We start from the raw sequence: 20717 nt of genomic DNA, 5'->3' as shown, positions 1-20717 counted from the left end.
TTCCCACTCATGAAATTACTATCCGCAAGGCAATGGTCAAGTGGAGTCTAGCAATAAGAACTTGATAAACATTATGAAAAAGCTGGCAAGTGAGAATTCAAAGGACTGGCACAAGAATATATATGAGGCTCTCTAGGTAGATAGGATGTCTCCTTTTGAATTAGTGTATGGTGTGGGGGTATAGTTATCTTTACCTTTAGAACTAGAAGCTTCAAAATTACAAACAGTTGTTGAGGATGCATATTTTTCAAGATTCCCTAGAGAAAAGAATCATGCATTTGATGAAGATGGAAGAGGAAAGGGATAAACTCGTTGATCAGATCACTCAACATCAACTATGCATCAATAAATTTTTTAACAAAAGAGCTAGACCTAGAAAATTTATGCAAGGAGATCAGGTCTTACTTTGGGATAGAAGAAGAGAACCTAAAGGGGCACATGGTAAATTTGAATCACTGTGGAAAAGTCCATTTTTTATTCATGAGGTTAAATGGCCTAATTATTTCAAGCTTGCCTATGTTGATGGTATTGTTCTTCCCCTATCTTATAAAGGACAAGATCTTAAGTTTTATAAGTTGTAAAGTAGGAGTCCCCTGCATGTTTTGTAGGTTAGATTTTGTTTTCTTTTTGGTTGTGTTTGTTTTGGTGTGTTCATTTTGTTGGTCTCAGTCTTATCTTCCATCTTTTGTGTGAAACCAAAGGTTCACAATTTCTCCCTATTCCTTTATTGTCCTGGTCCCCAGTCAGAGTCGATGTTACCCTCCTTGTTTTCCCAAAGCATTTTTGTTCTCATGTTATTAAAAAATAAGGTGTGTTTTATTTAGTCTAGACTAGTGTAATTCTCAGTTTTTGTCTTGTTAAAGTTTTTCTTGAACTGAACCTCTTAGTTGAACCTCAGCTAAGTTCAAGGTTCAAGTTCAAATGGAGTATGTTGTATTGCGGCTTTGTTTTTAAAAGAGTTAAAGGTCTTTGTAACAATTGTCATTAAATTTGAACTATTTAACCGTTTTAGAAAGTACAAGGTTCACATTTCAAAGTTGAGAAAGTCGAGTCTTGTCTGAGTCTTGTTCTTGTAACATGTAAGATGCGACATTTTGGTGTCTTTGTCTTGGTTTGTCTTTTTTCTGTTCTTTTGAACTTGAACTTTTGAACTACTTCTTGGACAGTTCAAAGTTCAAATTTCAAAGATTGTTGGCTTTGGACATAAAAGTGGCAAAGTATCAGCATGGAGAGAATATTATAGATTTAAAAGCTAAACCTCGAGGGAAAGAGTCGCGATGAAGAGCTGTCCTTGAGAATAATCATGTCAGGGAAGGATATGGAGGGAAAAGACTTGTAATTAATGAATTGTCAGAACTAAGTCTTTTCAGAGTAATTTGGCATGGATAAGTATGCAGTTACAAATCATATCAAATTGTGTGACCAATTTTTAAGCCTATTCTCAAGATTTTCTTTATTTTAAAAAACAAAATACTTACCTTATTCATTTCCCTAATTTGGGAAGTAAGGATTTGCACAAGCGATATTTTTTGTTCTTGTCTCTTTGGATTTCATGCTCTACATGAAAGGTGAGTTCAAAATCTTCTTCTCATCCTTATTATTTATTAAATTGGAAGTTTTGTTTGGTAGTTTAGTTGGTTTAGTCTATCTCCCTTGTTGTACTTTTTCTATTGGTAAATCCAAAATGAGACCCAAATTGCCCAAGATAGACCAAAGTTCTTGGTTAGTTTGTAACTTGCCTGAGTTAGGGGATACTTTTTTGTCATCAGTAGATCAAGATGAATTTCATGAAAGGGCACAAAATCCCACTGGTTCTCCCTTAATGCAGAAGATTCTAGATAATGGGTTAGTAGAAGCGACAACTTTCCCTCTAGCGATGTCATGTCCTGAGTTGGTTCTAGAATGCATGAATAGATATGATACTATTGAGAGATGTATAAAAGGTGTATATGGTGAGGTTATACTTAGGTTTATTTGGGAGGTTGTTGCTGCTGTAATGAAAATACCTGAGAAAGAGAAATATAAGGATTGGAGGATGGGTAAGTCACAGGGAATTTTCTCTAAAAAGAAATCATTCTATAGGAATGTCATTGCTAGAAACTTGCTGTTAAAATTTCAAAGGGGAGGTTCCCAACTGCCAAGTGCATTGATAGGAGAACATCTAATCAAAGAAGTAAGGGATATAGTCATTATGTTACATAGGATGAGGGGAAACCAAATTGCCTTTTGTTGGAAAGATTGGATGCATTTTTTTGAACAGGTCATCTTTGGTGAGAGAAGATATATTGATTGGGCATAATTGATTGTAGATAGGTTGCATGAGGGTTTGAGTTGCTTTGGTAATAAAAATTTCTATATGTCATCATATCTCTTGTATTGGTTGGCTTATATTAGGCCGTGGCCTAGTTTGTATCATGAAGTGTGGGTTAATAATATGAAAATATTTGAATATCACCCACATCTACAACAACAAATGTCTTGTGAAAATTATTGTAAATTGCATGATATATTTCTAGGCAGAATGGTATATGAACTAAAGGGAAACATTCATAAAAATGTGTCAGATGAAGCCATGTAGTTGATAGGTACTTATGGCAGCTTATTCATACAGTTTCCCAAGTTTAATTACCTAAGGGTAGGGGATCTTGAAGGAGAACCATACAAGCTGCCTAGATATGCATTTGACATGAAGATTTTAATGGAGATATGCAAGCAACTAGCCTATATTGATACAAAGTATAGAGCTAGAGATTAGTTAGGTGTCTCATTTCCTAATGAATTAACTTATTTTATTTTTAATAGTGTCTTTGATGCCTTGAATTTGGAATTATAATTTAAGAAATTGAATTTTCAATTATATGGTCCATGAGAAAATTTTGATGCCAAGGGATTCACCGCCGCCCATCTGACATTGAGAAATGATTTTATCTATGTGCCAAATATAGAGGATTTTTGGGCTGGTTGTTGTGATGAGTTTGAAATTAGTAAGAGGACACATCAAAGGTTCACCCTACAACAGGTCATCGCCTTTGAGTTGAAAATGAATATTGCTAATGTCAAAGATGATGAGAGTGAATTGATGGATCCTCAATTTGTTGATGATAGGCAGAAGGGAGAAATTCTAGAAGTGGACTGAGAAAAAGATGATGAGGACCAGATTCAAAGGACGTTCCTAGTTATCAGAAGAATGGAGAGATGGCTAAGAGAGTGAAGAATGGGAAAGGGCTCCAAGAAAGGTTCAACCTCATCCTCTGAAGTCTTATTGGCTAACTCATGTGTTACATCTTATGTTGCAAGATCATCTAGAACACAGACTAAAGTTAATCAGAGTCCTAGGCCGGTGGAAATAAAAAAGGAACCAGCTCCTACTAGGATCACCATGGCCAGAACCAGAAGTGGAACTAAGAAATCTCTTGTGTATTCAGTGGTAGTTGATTGGAAGCCTCTTGATATGGAGGATCCTTCAACTCAGCCAGACTCAGAGGTACTAAATATTGATGATGCAAACGACACTCAACAAGTGGATAATGTGGTAAACATTGCTACCTCATTGGTAGTAACAAATGAAAAAGAAACCGATGCTAGCTCTAATGAAACTTATGTGCGCACTAGACCCCTATGGTTAGAAAATACTCTAAATAGAAATAAAGGAATGTAGTTCCAGTTTTGGTCCCATTGGAAGACATGGTGAGCAAGTGCTTGGGGAAAACTCCCAAAGTGAAGAAGCTGAAAACTAATTTTAAAATTGATTTTGATGTTGATAGTGGTAATTAGACTACATAATAGCATGCAAATTGATAGATGAGAAAACAAAGGATGCTACGGCCCGAGATTTTACCATTGAAAAGGTGAATATAGGTACTACTTCTCAGGCCAGAAATTTTCTTCATCTTGAGGCTTCAACGAAAAAGATCATAACCAAGACTTGGAAGGATGAAAAAGACAAAAAGGAACTAAAAGAAGCCTTAAAACAAATGGTGAAATGCATTGACGTAATCCATGGACTAGATCCCCAACCATTGTTTGCACAACCAACACTCTTCAATCCTAAATCCCATAGCAATCAGAAGTTGCTTGCAAAAGTACAAAGGAATAAATGTTGGCATTATAAACTCAGATGAGAATGGTTGATGTTTTCATTAATGGAAACCAACTGGTAACAAGGTTTCATGGTTTCTACCGTCAACAAACTTCACCTACCGGCACTGACAGTCACTACAAGGGTTATTCACACTTGCATCTGTCTACTTCGGTAGTAGATTATACCGAAAATCCAAGCCAACTTGGAAATGATATTGTTTATGTGAAATGTATTATAATATAATATTATATTTGTATAGCCAACATGATGTATTGTAAAGACTCATATATGTATGAGATCTTGTAGGTCATTTGTAAGTAAGGAAGTATGCGAGGCAGGGAATGAAATGTTTGTATGATACCAGATAATTGTATATGCACTTTGATGTATTTATTTTAAGAGCGAAGACTATTTACCAGCAAGGTTTTGGCAAAGGTCTCAGATAGATCTTAAACCGGTACTGAATCCAACATTACAAATGCTATTTTGAAGTGGTACATTGTTATTGGATTTAACCATCCAATTATGTAGTTAGTGGGACTTTATTTTATGTTGAGCAGTGAGCTCTAGGAAGTTGTCCTTCCTGCATGTGCAAGCCCCTATTGTACTAAGTAATATTTATTTGTATTGGCTAGTGAGTAAATATTGTGGGTCACAAATCCCACCAAGGTTTTTCCCTTACCATGTTTCCTCACCAAAAATATTTGTGTTATGGTGTGCATTGATGCTCATTATTTTCTTTCTCTTTATTGCATTATTATTTTCTTACCAGCATATTAGTTTGGGTTGTAAAGTTACAAATAAGTTTAAATCTTTCATCCATCGGTTAGACATTGATTCACACCCCCTCCCCCCTCATTGTCTTTGGGACTAACCAAGTATTTAACGATTGGTATCAGAGCCTCGTCCTTGATTTGCAAAAGCCTAACAACTTGAGGAAGATTTTGAAACTGGTATTGATGGAAAGTTTGAGACAAGAGTTGGAAGGAGCTCTTGAAGATTTTGATGTAGAAAAATTGAAGAATATCAAACTGGAAGATGAACTCAGATCTGCTTAGGAATTCATCAAAGCACTTCAAGAAAACTTGGTCATAGCAAAGAATAAGAGAAAAGAATTACATGTACAACTACAAAACCAAGATGATGAAGAAAAGGAAAATCTCAAAGATATTGCAGAGAAACCGAGACAATAGAACAATAACATGAGGAATGAGATGTAAGATTTAACCATCAGACTATGTAAGGATATTGAAGATGGAAAGAGGAATGAGGAAGATTTGGCCAAAAGACTTAATGAAAGATTAGATGAATCTTTAAGGCTTAGTTATGAAAATGATATGCTTAAAATAGATTTGTTTCACATGCAACATGACAAAGAGGAACTTATGAGACAGGTTAGTACTTTGGAAAGTGAGTTGGTCATTGCAAATGAATACAAAAACAAATTCAAGAAGAGTTCAGACAAGCTTGATGATATGCTGAAAAGTCAAAAACTTGATGGAGAAACAGTTGAACTTGGATTTGAACATGGGGAAAGTTCTGGAATTGCAAACAATCATGATCAGAACAAACCGGTAAGGCAACCTAATGCTTATAAGTTCAATGGCAAATGCTTTAATTTCAACAAATTTGGTCATAGAGAAAATCAGTGCAGATTTAGGAATAATAAGATTACAAACTTACCCATCGGTCAATGTTCCTGTAGACACCTAAAAATGTCTCATTGATCATGTACTAATTATTCCTCTAATTGATTAAATAATCTTTATTATTTAATTAATTTAATTAATCTATTTCTTCTAATTTCATATTTCTTCACCATCTTATTAATTATTCTATTTTTCTATTCTATCATCATTTAATCATTTTAATCATTTTCTAAATATTAATTAAATATTTATTATTTATTATTTAATTAATTATGAATAATTTCCCAATTTAAATAATCTTTGTTATTTAAATAAATTACTAATTATTCAATTTCTATCTCTAATCATCATACAATCATTCAACTCTTTTCTAAATATTAATCAAATATTTATTTAATTAGTTGTGATTTTATCCTTTAATTTAAATAATATTTATTATTTAATTAAATTCCATTTCTAAAATAATTAAATAGTTTCTTTAAATTATTTAATTAACTAATTGATTCTTCTAGTTCTTCAAATTCTAATTTCATTTAATTTCTTATTTCTTCTAATTTCTTCCAAATTCAAATTCATTTGCATGATTTCAAAAACCAAATTGAAAATCAAAGTTAAGTTCTAAATATATTCAAATACTAAATTGAATTAATAAATTTAATTTTTTGAATTAAAATCTCATGCAAAGATTAAATTGAAAATCTAAATCTAAATGCAGGTACATGCTAAATTAATTAATTCAATCAATCAATTAATTAAATCATTTATCTCTTCAACTTCTATTTTCATCTTTTTGTAAAGCGGAAAATCGCGATCGAACCCTAGTTGCTCTCCCCTCTTCCAACTCCAAGGAGAGAGAAGGGAGGTTCACTAGGGTTGATGGTTTTCACTTAGGGGGGAGACTTAACATTCAAAAGAGGGGTTGAAACCCACAAGATCCAATCCCACGCAATGCAAGATTGGATGCTAAATGAGTTTCAAGGGTTAAGACAGCAAGGCTACCCTCTTTTGTAAAGAATGTGCATAGGAGAATTAAGCTAGGAATGCATAGAAAGTGACAAACATTCGCTTATAAACTGAGATAGGAATACAGTATGAAGCTGTGGACCTGGAATTAGCAGTAAAATGTCGATACGGCGCTGTCTTGCAAATTTGAGCAAAAGTTGTCGGGACGATGGCGCCCGGCGCCACAGTCCTCCGAAAAATCCGTGAAACGAAGGGGGATCTGTTCGTCTCTGCACAAGGATTCCAGATCTTCAATCTCAGCTGCGTACCTGCAACCTACACACAGAAAAGCGAAGATGATTGGGGGGTTAGGGATTAGGGGTTTGCCTTTAGGTCAAACCCCAGTTTTGGAATTAACCAAGAAATGAGCAAGAGCTGTAAATGTAAATGATTGTAAAACAAGTACTAATACCTTGTTCTAAGGATGTTTGTATCCTTATGTGCGAAGGTTTAGATGTTGTATGTTATATGTTGTAGTAGTATGTGATCTCCTCTTCAATGGTTGAATCCTTGTCTTGAATGCAACACTTAGCCTTGAATGGAGACTTAGAAGGAATGCTTGAATGCTTGAATGCTTGAGTATAGTTTCCACGCTTTGTACACATATCTTCTTCATCTCCCAAATGAGAGAGAAAAATGTAGTTTATATACTTGTCAATTAGGGCTGATAGACTGATTTTCCCGACCTTAGGCCGACCAGGAAAGTTAATTTCCAAATTGCAAACAAAAAGACCCGAGACCCCTTAGGAGACCGGGCCCAAAATAGGAGCCAGGGACCAGGGCGCTGGGCGCTCTGGTCCCACCTCCCGGGACAGTATGGTGCAAGGAGGTTCAGGCCAGGGTACTTGAAAAATGTAGTTTTTGGTGTCGTGAGCAAGTTTTGGGGTCTCCATTCAGGTTGCGTGTTGCGTCACCATCGTGAAGACCGAAATGCAGTCGAAATTGCAAGTGTCGCAATTTTAGGACGCTACACTTTCAGTTAGCTTTTTCTAAAATAAACCCTCTGTGTCATCTTCTTTATTTCCACCAATCATCATTTTTCTTCCTTCAATCACATTTTTCTCAATCAGTTGACTCAATTGATCTATTCAATCTATTGAGTTCCACTCCTACAATCAGTAGTTCAACTATCAATTTTTTTTTGAGCTCATCTGAGTTCAAACCTCTTGATCAATCCGTTCCACCTTTCAATCAATCTTCTCCAATTTTCTATAAATTGAGCATCCAATCTCCATTTTCAACAATCACAAGCTTTGAATTTTTGTGTCACTTGCAGGTTACCAACACAATATCTAAGAGCCATCATACCACGAAGAGGAGAAGAGAAATGGAAGTTATACGCAATCACGAAATAGGGAGTTTTTAATTGATTTCATTTATAGTTCCTATTTTGCTTGATAATTGTGTTATTCCATTGTCTTATTTGTTAAATTATTTGGTTAGGAGGGATTCGTGATTTCCCTTTTGCTTCTAATTGAATACTTGTTTTTAAGATGAATTTTACATGTATACATTTTGGTGAACCCGACATGAACTAACAACAATTTGACCCTCTTTATTTTTTTGTGTGATTTTTGCAGATTGTGCGGATTTTTAATTTTTTTTGTAGGTTACACGAATTTTGAGAAAAGATTTTTCCTTCACGCAATCGAGCATTCATCATCACACAATCACATAGACAACATCATGCATTCGACCCTTCGGGGTCACGCATTCGTTCTGACAGGGTTACGCAATCGCTCTGTCCAAATCACGCAATCGCCCTTTCCGGATCACGCATTCGCAAGAAGCTTTGCTGTTTAATTTTTTCTTCTGTCTATTATTTGTTTTATTTAATTTTGCCTCAAATTTGGTTAATCCATGATCAACTTGCTTTTATCTTATGATTTGATTAATACAATTTATGGCAAGAAAAATACAGTTCAGGATTTCAGGTGCAAGAAGGACGAAACAACAGAGAAGAGAGGCTAAACGCTACCAAAAGGTTCTCTAGGTAGAAAAATTGATACAGGATTGAGAAGAGCAACTGTCCTTAGACAGATATAATAACCTAGTTCTTTCAAGTATACAGTTAAATATGATCTAATCAATATTGAATGGATGATGAGGGATTTGGTTAGGGCTTCATAATTCATTTTGCAGGTTCCTGATCGGGTTTAGTTTTCTTTTATTTGTTAGTTTTTAATTTTTGTTGTTGCCTGTCTTCTATCACGTAATTGATCTATTAGTGCTACGCAATTGACTAGGTATCATCATGCATTTGGTCTATCAGATTTACGCATTCGCTCTGTCAGATTCACACATTCAGTCTGTAAGTATCACGTAATCGCACAGGTAAAATTACGCATTCGCCTCTGTCAAGTTTTGAGTTTATGTTTTCTGTTAGTTTGATTGTACTACTAATCTTATGTTTATAGCTTGTGGTGGATTTTCAGAGAGGATTAGATTAGTATTTTTGCATGCACACTTCACACTTCATTTTTAGTGCTTAAAATCAACAACAGTTAAAATTGACATGCATGGATAATCTAACACTTCATTGATTGGTTCTTAAAATGAACATGGGCTAAAATGTACATGCATGGATAATCTCACACTTCGTTGTTGGTGCTTCAAATGAACATGGGCTAAAATTGACATGCATGCATCTCACAATTGGTTAAAATTGACATGTATGCCTTCATACTTGGATTTGGTGTTTAAAATGGACATGCACATGCGTATCTAACACCTAAATTTGGGCTATAAAATGAACGTGAATCAGGCTGCATTAGATTAAATCATTTTTTCCATTTTCTTAAGGTAAAGAACTTTTTATTGTGTCTGGGGTGGACCTACAATTGCACTAACTAACTTTCTACCCGCCATCGGGTTCTTCGGAGAAAGAAGGAAGGTGAGAATGACATCCAAATTTTCTTTTATTCTACATAGTGAGGGGTATCTTTGACTAGGGATTTCATCACCCCACATAGGTACTTTGAATTGGGATGCATTGGGGATATCATCTCTCCCAGCATACTCTCGAGTGGGTTTTTCTAGCCACTATATAAATATATTGGTCAGGCGGCTAGAGTTTGATTGAATTCGACATATGTGGGGGCCTTCCCTGCATCGATAAGCTAAACTAAAGCCTTAAGTGGCTTACTCTGAGAATCCATCATTGGATCAGGACCCTCGAAACCTAATACTAAGAACCAATTTAGTTGCCAAAAAACCTACATTCAGTGATTCCGGGAGTGCAGATCGTACCCCATAGATACCCTTCATGTACCTTACACTATGATACATGAATCCCTCAGCTATAAGATATTTGGATCTTTGGGGTAAGAGAGACTAGCATGCCTAAGAAGTGTGTGCCGTGGAGTGGAGCCAGTGCTACCAGACTCTCTATCTGTTCATTTTGTCTTGGTATTTTGTAAGGGCCTCATTGAATGGTGTCCACTATCCAGCCTAAGATTGTGTTCTATGCTTTTTTATGTATCTTTGTGCTAGATCAATATTGAGTCAGTCCCTTGGGCTATTTTAGGCCCTATCCCACGTATCTCATATGAAAATTCAGTCAGTCAGCTATACATACCTACCAAAAATTATTCTCAAATTTGGAAAACTATAAAACTTGTCCCACATATAGAGTTACTGAAAACAAGGTCCATTTTGAAAACAAAAAAAAAACTCAAAGTTTTACATACTTGTGACCCTAGGAAGTCTTTGCATAGTACCCACTTACGTCCTCATTATCATCCTAAGTCCTTGCATAGTTCTCACTTACATCCTCATTATCATCCCAAGTCCTTGCATAGTCCCCACTTATGTCCTCATTATCATCCTAAGTCCTTGCATAGTCCTCACTTATGTCCTCATTATCATCCTAAAGTTTTTGCATAGTCCTCATTCACATCTTCATTATCATACATAGTCATTGCATAGTCTTCATTATCATCCTTATATACATCCTTTTCTAGACTTCATATATGTCTATCTTAGTCTGTCATCATTTGCATAATCATCCTAGAAAGTCATACCCCAAATGTCCAAATCACAATCAGAGGATCAATCAAGCTCAACCTCAACTCAAACAAGTTGGTCAAGTTCAACCAAACATTGTCACGATCGGAGAAAAGGAGAAAATATCTTACATTTTGTGATCTTGGGTCCAAACCAAACAAGCAAACATCATGGATTGGAATTATACATTTCATAGGGAAGGTGAAGGATTCATCCCTTCCATTCCTATTCCATCACCATCAATAGAAATATTAGCTCAACAAATGAAAACTTTGCAACAACAAATGACAACCATGCAAACTGGTAATGATAAAAAGAGCTACACAATGTAGGACTTGCATCTTTATCCATTCGATCACACATTATACATGCCGCCTTTCCCACAACATTTTGAAATGCCTAAATTTGATAGATATCGAGGGAAGGGTGATCCTAGAGTTCATATCAGAGATTTTTTTACGGCATGTATAGAGGTTGCCTCAGAAGATACTTATATAATGAGATTATTTCCTAAAAGTCTAGGAGGTCCAGCTTTAGAGTGGTTTTCACATTTACCACCAACCATCACATCATGGGGAGAATTAGCTGAACAATTTATTGCAAAATTCTCACACAACATTGACACCTCGGTTACTTTGATGGACTTGTGTGTCACTAAACAATATGAGAATGAAACATTTGCATCCTTCATACAATGATGGAGGGCTCTCTATAGGAGGTGCAAGACAATTATCCCAGAAATAGAGCAAGTGGATATGTTCATAGAAAATTTGATTCCTAAGATTAAATATCTGAACAAATGCAATGTTTAACCACATTCAAACAAATCAAAGAAAAATCTCTCAAATGTGAGAAGGGACTAGAAGAACAAGGTCTCATTAAGTATGGCAATACCAACAACAATGACAAATCTAATTTATGGTTGAAAAACAAAAATGTGACCAATGATGGTATTATAGACGCCTGAACGATAAATAAAACTCAACCCATTTTATCTTTGGGAACGCGTATGTCATCTAATCCACATACAGGGAATAACACAAACTTAGCAAATGTAAATGCTACACAAAACATGAACACAAGATACCCCAGGGTAAATGCTCCAAGAAGAAATTACACACCTCTAGGAGAACCTATTGAGTCAGTGCTCAAAAATTTAATACAAACAAATATGATCACTTTACCTGAGGTGAGAGTGTATGAACCGGGTCCTTTCAAAGCCGTATGGTGGAATGATAATGATTTCTATGATTATCATAGGACATACCAAGGGGACATCACAATTGATACTGATAAAACCTCAGCAAACACAAATCATATGATTTTTAAGGATCCTTTTGTTAAGCATGACAAGGGGAAAGTTACCACATTAGGTACCCAAGACAATACTGCGAACTACACAAAGGTCTCATACGACTACACTATTCATGCCATTATCTCAGGAGATATAGAAAACAATGATTCACAAGAAACACTTGATCACGATGACCAACATTAGAATACTCACACAGATGATAGCCAAATTTGCATGATATTAGAGGCACCAAAATACGATGATGATAGAAATCTTTGTCTTAGAGACTGGGGGCATGATCAACCATCTCACTCAAGTTGGTTTGAAGATGAACTCATAGAACATATCATGGATGCCAAACATACCCATAAAGACTATGAAGAGGGATTTAACATAAATCTTGATAAAACAACCTATGATACAAATGATACAATCGCTACAATCACCATAACTCTTAGAGATAGAGACTTTGTCGTAGTTACTCATAGATCAAAGGTAACTTTACAAGGAATACCACAAAATCAACCACTAGCAATAGGAACTTATAATGTTATTGACCAACTTAAGAAAACTCCAACATAGATATCATTATTCAAACTATTGTGAATTTTGCCCACTCATAGAGCTATACTGGACAAAGCACTTCAAGATTCAATAGTAAACAGAGATATAGATGAAAATGCCTTCTAGTCTATGGTGGGAAATTTGACACAAGGCACACATATTGCATTCACAGAACAAGATATTCCTAGTGATAGACTGCTTCATAACGACCCTCTACATCTAGAAGCTTACATTCATAAGAGAAGAATTAGAAGAGTCCTCATAGATGGGGGACCCGGTCTCAACATTTGTACTTTAAAGCTGGTCAAAGCACTAGGATATTTTGAACTTCACATTGATTCTTCCAAGAGGATAAATATCAAGGCTTACAATGATGAAGAATGTCCATCTAAAGGAATTGTAACATTACTTGTACAAGTAGGACCAATAATGACAGAGGTCGCTTTTCAAGTGTTGGAGAGAGAGCTGGGATATAACATGTTATTGGGCCACCCATGGATCCACACCATGCAAGCAGTACCATCCATGTTCCATCAATATGTCAAATTCCCATACAATGGTATTGAAATCACCATAAAGGGTGATCCAAATCCATTTCAACATTGCAATTATCTGAAAGATAGTGTGGATAATCAGGTACCTATCAATCAGGCCGCACCTCTCACTACACAACTCAAAACATTAAATATCACAAAAACAAAAAAGGAATTGCCTACAACATCTTCCTTACAAATCAAAGATATGGATTGTGGAGAGTATTCTATTGCAAATACTTTAACTAGGAAATAGTTGTCTCTTTCTCCTAAGTTCTTTGGGAAACCTAACACTAAAATACAAAAACAAGACAAAGGAAAAGAAATTTTCAGATACACAGACTCATGCTCTTTCATTAGATGGGGTGACTTACAAGAAGAATCCCTGAACGAAGATGTTAACCATTGGAAGAAGATCATATGACAATACCTAGAATACACACAAATCAGTATGGAAATGTATTCAAAATACTCCAAAGACATGGATATGATGGTACCATAGGCCTTGGGTTACAAAAATAAGAAAGGCTCGAGCCTATTGTTCCTAATGATAATCCAGGGAATCAAGGATTGGGATACAAGCATGTAAAAGATATCATAGAAGAAAGACAATGCACCCTTGATATTCTAAATCAACCAAGAAAACCATCAGATTACATATCACAAAGGAATTTGTCCACACAGGCACTTCCATCTTCATCTCAAACAAGTAATCAGGTACCTACATTACCTACTGCAGAATTAGATGGAGAAGACATGAGACAACTCTTGCAAGAACCTACCACTGAGTTACAAAATGATGTAGTTATTGACACAACAGTACAGGCTAATGTGGCAATAGATGCAGGTTTACCACCACCACCTGAATCCCACCCATGATTATTGTCACTACTTCTACCATGAGAAGCAACTCAGGCTTTGCCTAATGAAATAGATGAAGAAAGATTGCAAAGGCTTATATGAGGCTTAAGAAGGGTAACTAATGTCCAAAGAAGACCAATCAATTCACAACAGAATCAAAGACAGGAACAAGAAGAAATAAGTGATGATAGCTCATATGATGAGACACATATTGAAAGTGAGCTAGACTCTCATGACTATGAATTCTTATCACTCTATGATTCTAGCCCATCAGAAAGTGTAATATTAAGGAATCAAATAAGGCTTATACAAGATGAAGATACACAAAGTCAGTCAAACACTCAAGTCTTCATGTTATCAGAGTCTACTAAAGAAGGGAATAATGATTTACCCCTAGTTCATTCACACTTGATTGATTGGGGGCAAGAAGGAAAACCAACGCTGGATTGGTTTGAAAATGATGAAGCCATTTCAGAATTTCTAGGAGTTAGAGAGGGATTTCCACAAGGTGATCATAAAGTAGGGTTTGTTATAGACCTGAATAGAATGACATACCTTGGAGAAGAAAGTTCTTCTGTAACAAAAGATAAGGATCAAACTACCCATAATGGAAAGAGTGACTTGGGTAATCTTCCTATGGAAAGAGAAGGTTCAACATTACTTACAGAGGAAACAAAAGAAGTAAACATAGCAGAAGGGGAGGTTGTACATAACATCCATCTGGCAAAATCACTAAGCAAGGAAGAAAAAGATAGATTCATCCATTTTTTCAAACAAAGACCTATCAAATTTGCTTGGTCCTATTCAGACATGCCAGGTTTAGACTCTAAATTAGTGTTGCATCACTTACCTTTGATACCCGGAGTTAAACCTTACAAGCAAAAATTGAGAAAAATGCATCCACGTATCGCATTACTGGTTAAAATAGAACTACAAAAGTTGTTGGATTTAGGTTTTATTAGACCTATTGACTACGTAGAATGGATATCCAACCTGGTACCTATGACTAAACCCAGAGGAGGCATAAGAATTTGTACTAATTTTTGGGATCTAAATAAATCTTGTCCTAAAGATGACTTCCTGCTACCTAATATCAACATGATAGTTGACCTAACAGCTGGAAATGAGATACTATCCTTAATGGATGGTTTTTCAGGATACAACCAAATTAAAATTGCACCAAAGATCAACATATAATGACCTTTACATTCCCATGGGGAACATACTGCTGGAATGTGATGCCATTTGGTCTCAAAAATGCCAGAGCAACATACCAAAGAGCCATGACAACATTATTTCATGACATGATCCACAACATAATGGAAGATTATGTGGATGATATATTGGCTAAATCACAAACAAGAGAAAGTCACCTTGCATTTCTTACATAGATATTTGATCAGTTAGAATAGTATAATGTCAGATTAAATCTGAAGAATTGTGTGTTTGGCATAACAGTGGGTAAATTGTTAGGGTTTATAGTGTCAAACAAAGGAATTGAAATAGACCTTGCTAAGGTCAAGGAAATCATTGATATGCAACCTCCGTCAATACTTAAACAACTCAGAGGGTTACAAGGATGACTGCAATCCATAAGGAGATTCATAGCACAATTGGCAGATAAGTGTCATCCATTCCAACATTTACTCAGGAAAGGAGTTACTTTTAAATGGATAGAACAATGTCAGGAAGCTTTCCAAGCTCTAAAAGGTTATCTTTTGAACACACTAGTGTTAATATCTCCTACTCTAGGACAACCTCTATTGTTATACATATCAGCAACAAACTCAGCTCTAGGAGCTCTATTGGCACAACATGACAAAAATGGAAAAGAAAGAGTCATTTATTATATAAGTAGGACTCTGATCAGCTATGAGCTTAATTATACTCCCATAGAGTGTGCATGCTTAGCAGTAATCTTTGCATCCCAAAAGCTTAGACATTACATGTTGAGTCATAAGGTAAAACTAATTGTACACTTTGACCCACTCAAGTACCTATTGAGTAGAGCAACACTAACCGGATGATTGGCTAAGTGGGTTATGATCTTGAGAGTGAGTTTGATATAGAATACATAGACAAAAAAGTCATCAAAGGAAAAATTATAGTAGATCAATTAGCAGAGGCTCCTATATAGGAGATTCACCCATTGCTGATAGACTTTCCAAATGAATCCATGTTTACATTAACTACCTCAGTAATGTGGAAGTTATACTTTGATGGGTCATATACAAGTCATGGATCTGGAGCAGGGATTCTCTTCATTACTCCTCAAGGGGACGTTATACCTAAGTCATTTAGGATCAATTTCCAATGCACCAACAAAATGGCTGAATATGAAGCTCTCCTCATAGGGCTTCGTACAACTATACAATGGAAAATACAAGAGTTACAAGTCTATGGTGATACACAGTTGATTGTAAACCAGGTCAATGATGATTACAACATGAAGGATGAAAAACTCATACCTTATAAGAAGTTGGTCAAAGATTAAAAAGATCACTTTAGCAAGATTACCTTTGAACAAATCCCAAGAATACAAAACAAGGTAGCAGATGCAATGGCAACCATAGGATCTCTTCTAAATATGCCTGCTAATGAAACTCGGTTTGAGTCCATCATAGAACAGTTGATGCCTAGATGAGAATGAGGTAGACCTTGCTTTAAAAGAAGTCCATGATGGAATCTATGGGGCTCACCAAAGCGGTCTGCCATTGTCAAAGAAATTATTGAGAATAAGTTATTACTGGCCAACCATGGAAAAAGATGCTTACATGTATGTACAGAAGTGTAAACAATGCCAAATGCATGGAGACCTTATTCATGTACCAACACAAGATCTTCAACCCATCACATCACCATGGCCATTTTCAAAATGGGGATTAGATCTAGTCGGTAAAATCAACCCTACTTATTCCAATGGGCACAAGTTCATCTTGACAGCCACCGAATACTTTACCAAATGGGTTGAGGAAATTCCTCTAACATACACCACTAGAAAGAAGATAGCAAAATTCATGCTCAACTACATTATATGTAGATACAGAGTTCCAATGTGCTTTGTTATAGATAATAGGTATCCATTTAAAAACCAGGAAGTGAAAGAGTTGTGTGACAAATTTCATGTACAACAGAGGTTTGCCACACCATACTATCCACAAAGTAATGGACAAGAAGAGGCTACAAATAAAACAATACTGAAAATTCTTAAGAAAGTAGTCACTAACACAGGACGAGATTGGCATCTCTAGTTAAATCCTGCTCTTTGGGCCTACAGAATAGGAGTACACACACCTACAAGAGCAACATCATATTCCTTGGTCTATGGGACAAAAGCGACACTCCCCATTAAAATAGAAATACCATCTCTAAGACTCTCCTTACAGAACATCAATTCAAAGGAAGACTACAGGGTAGCAAGGTTACAAGAACTCGAAACCCTTGATGAAAAAAGACAAACAACGTTTAACCATCTACAAGTATATCAAAATAGATTGAGATGAAGTTATAATAAATGGGTCCACCCACAAACTTTTCAAGTGGGAGATCTAGTACTTAAAGAGAATCAAAGGAACCTAGCGAAATGAGAAAGGCTAGGGAAATGCGAACCTAACTGGCTAGGTCCTTTCATTATAACAAGGGTCATAGGCAATGGGGCATATAATTTGGCTACCATGGAGGGATATCCACTCTCTGACCCTATGAACAACATGCGCCTCAAGCGATATTATACCTAAGGGATGTGTAGTTTAGGTTTTATTTTCCACATTGCATATCATATCATTTAAAACACTGCATTACATATAGTTTCTTTTTTAAATACATTGCATTCTCAAAAGTTTCTGCATTTACATATAGCAGCATCAATAAAACAAGGCAATTGTCCAATTTTATCATCTGTTTGCATCCAAGAGAAGCGAAGATCATCTCCTTTCTTAGATATTTGGACATGAAGTCTTTGAGGTTCTAAGGTCATTCATTCTCAACACTACCCTGTGACGATGCTTTACTTATGGTTGGGTAGTGATTTCACTATTTGATATTTGTTAACCCACAATCTATCAATTGTTATATCTCACACATTAAGAAGATCTCTAATTAATTCTAGACACCTAGTTGATCATATGACTAGTGAAAAATCTAAAATTCTACTTCAGCGCCACTATAATTGTCACACCCAAGTAGGTTTCATTACTTACAAGTCAAGGCAAGAAAATAATAAAAGAAAAAGAGCTATGCCAAATATCTATCTCGCAACAAAATAGAAATGATATATAACTGAAATATCATGTATAAAAATGCGATAAAAAAAGCTTGACTATGGGAACATGCAAGTAACTCCATCGGGGCTATGAATGCCTACTAGCAATGGAGAAATATTTGAGAAATTACAGTCTATAACCTCATCGGAGCTCTCAAGGCTTGCTGGCAGTGAGGCTCTATTCAGGATGCTTTTGAAGTTAGAATAATTGATGTAGCTAGTCATATAGGATACTAAGGATCTTTAGTGAACACAAGAGTAGGAATTAACTCATCTACACACACATGGGCAAAAGAAGATCAAAGTTTCAAGAACCAATGGGGAAGTTTTCCGCGTCTCCATTTGTAAATCCTAGTCACTAAGTGTGTTGAGATGAATGATCCCAAGGACCTTAGAGATTGATTGGCCGCTTATCTATGAAATGTTTTGCACCTCCATTTCAATTGGTGTATTACAAATGCAAAAACAAACATAGTCAACCTTTTTTGAATAGGAAATTCATCTTCATTTTGCATATTGCATTCATATAGGTCATGACAAAAATTAATTTGTCTCCACATGCATTCTGCAAATCATCATGTCATACAGGTCTACACACTGGGGGCATAACTGAAAAAATCCAAAAAAATTATACAAAGTCCTGAAAAATTCCAAAAAATCATATAAAGTCCTTAAAAATCCAAAAAATCATATAAAGTCCTGAAAAAATCCTAAAAATCATATAAAGTCCTGAAAAAATCCTAAAAATCATGTAACGTCCTTTGAAAAAATTCAAAAACACTGAAAAAACTCAAAATTCAAAAACATTAAAAACCATAAAATACCAAAAACATCCATATAACGTCATGAAAAAATCAACCAAAAACATTCAAATATCAATCTACAAAATCCAAAAACATCAAAAAAGCTCTTGGAAAAGAACTAAAAAATCAAAAATCAATCAATCAAAAAAACTTGCAATAAAATGTCTTGTGAAAAACAAATACCCTAGTAGATATCCAACAAACACTTCACGCGAAGTTAACAAAGGATACGACTATCTAGTCAAACATCTACAATCAACCGATCTGACTGTCTTATCAATCCTATCATATCCATATCAACGTGATCATTATCTTGTCTTAAACAAAAGAGGATACACTCGAAGTCAGACAGGTTAGTCTTAAACGGGGTTCGCAACTTTATGAGATCAGACATTATCAACCATCACATCAAACAACTGAGAATGAAGGCATAAGGTCTGTATAGCTGCTGAATTTTGTCCGGGTCAGTCTTTATCTTTTTATCATATGGCGACAGATATTGTTTCTATGCTACTCAAGGATGTCTACAAGTGAATAGAGGAGCTATGATGGGTATTATCTTTTTCTTTGTTTTCTATTTATGGTGTGAACCGATGAAATTCTAGGGAAATTTCTCTAGTGGGTGTCTGTGATAAGAGCCTTCACATCAAGGTGAAATAGCCACACATACCTCGACCTCTAGCGTAATTCCCAGAATGGAGGGTTCACTCCTTGTCTGCTATGTGTTTGTTTCTACAATGAGATATCTTTGCATCTTGGTTCCTTATACCCTGATGTGCTAAGCTTCATTGTTCAATAATAAGGCTCAGTGATGAATCTATATTGATGCAATAAATATGTGACATAGGTTTGTGATTCATTCAATTTCATTCTCATTCTCATCTCATTTGCTTATTGATAGTTTGTTGATTTCTCATCTTCTGTCTAAATCGCATTCTTTCTAACATTCTTTCTACCATCCATTTTTCTTTCTATCATCTAACTAACATTTCTTCAAGATGTATCTGAGTTAAAATTGGTTCAACTATTATCATACAAAAAGCATTCATTATAGATTCATTTGCATTCATTATAGATTCATGTGCATTCATTATAAATTCATTATCACATTTCATATAGATTCATTTGCATTTCATCCAAATTCATTGCATTTCATATAGATCCTATTAAGCATTCATATAGCTTCCATTTGCATTCATTTAGATTTCGTTTACCATCATTAATACATACATGTACTACCATTGCATTCATAATCATATGTAATCAAATAGATGTACATCATAAAACTCATAGACTCATATAAGCATACATGATAAGCAAAACATACATAGATCACTATTAAAACCCGCATGTCATATATATATAACTCAAAAATGATAATGTGTGTGAATACAATAAATAAGCCTGAAGGCTCAGATAACATGATCAACCAACACTGCCTCTGTCAGCAGGTGGATCCTGTCCACTAGATCCTGCCCTAGGATGTCAAGGTGGTCCCATAATGCCACCACTGTTGGTCCATCATGAAGTAGATATACTCGATCTCCTCCAAATAAATGCAATAAAGATAGGCTCTCTCATATGCCTACCGATAATGTGAAATATTTATCTACCTGGTCACACACATCTGTACCTGCTCTAAAAAGATGATCAAAGGCATCCAT

Source organism: Cryptomeria japonica, chromosome 4 (genome assembly GCF_030272615.1).
Source record: "Cryptomeria japonica chromosome 4, Sugi_1.0, whole genome shotgun sequence".
NCBI classification, from domain to species: Eukaryota; Viridiplantae; Streptophyta; class Pinopsida; order Cupressales; family Cupressaceae; genus Cryptomeria; species Cryptomeria japonica.
The sequence above is the reverse complement of the archived record's forward strand: the minus strand, read 5'-3'. Positions refer to the sequence as shown.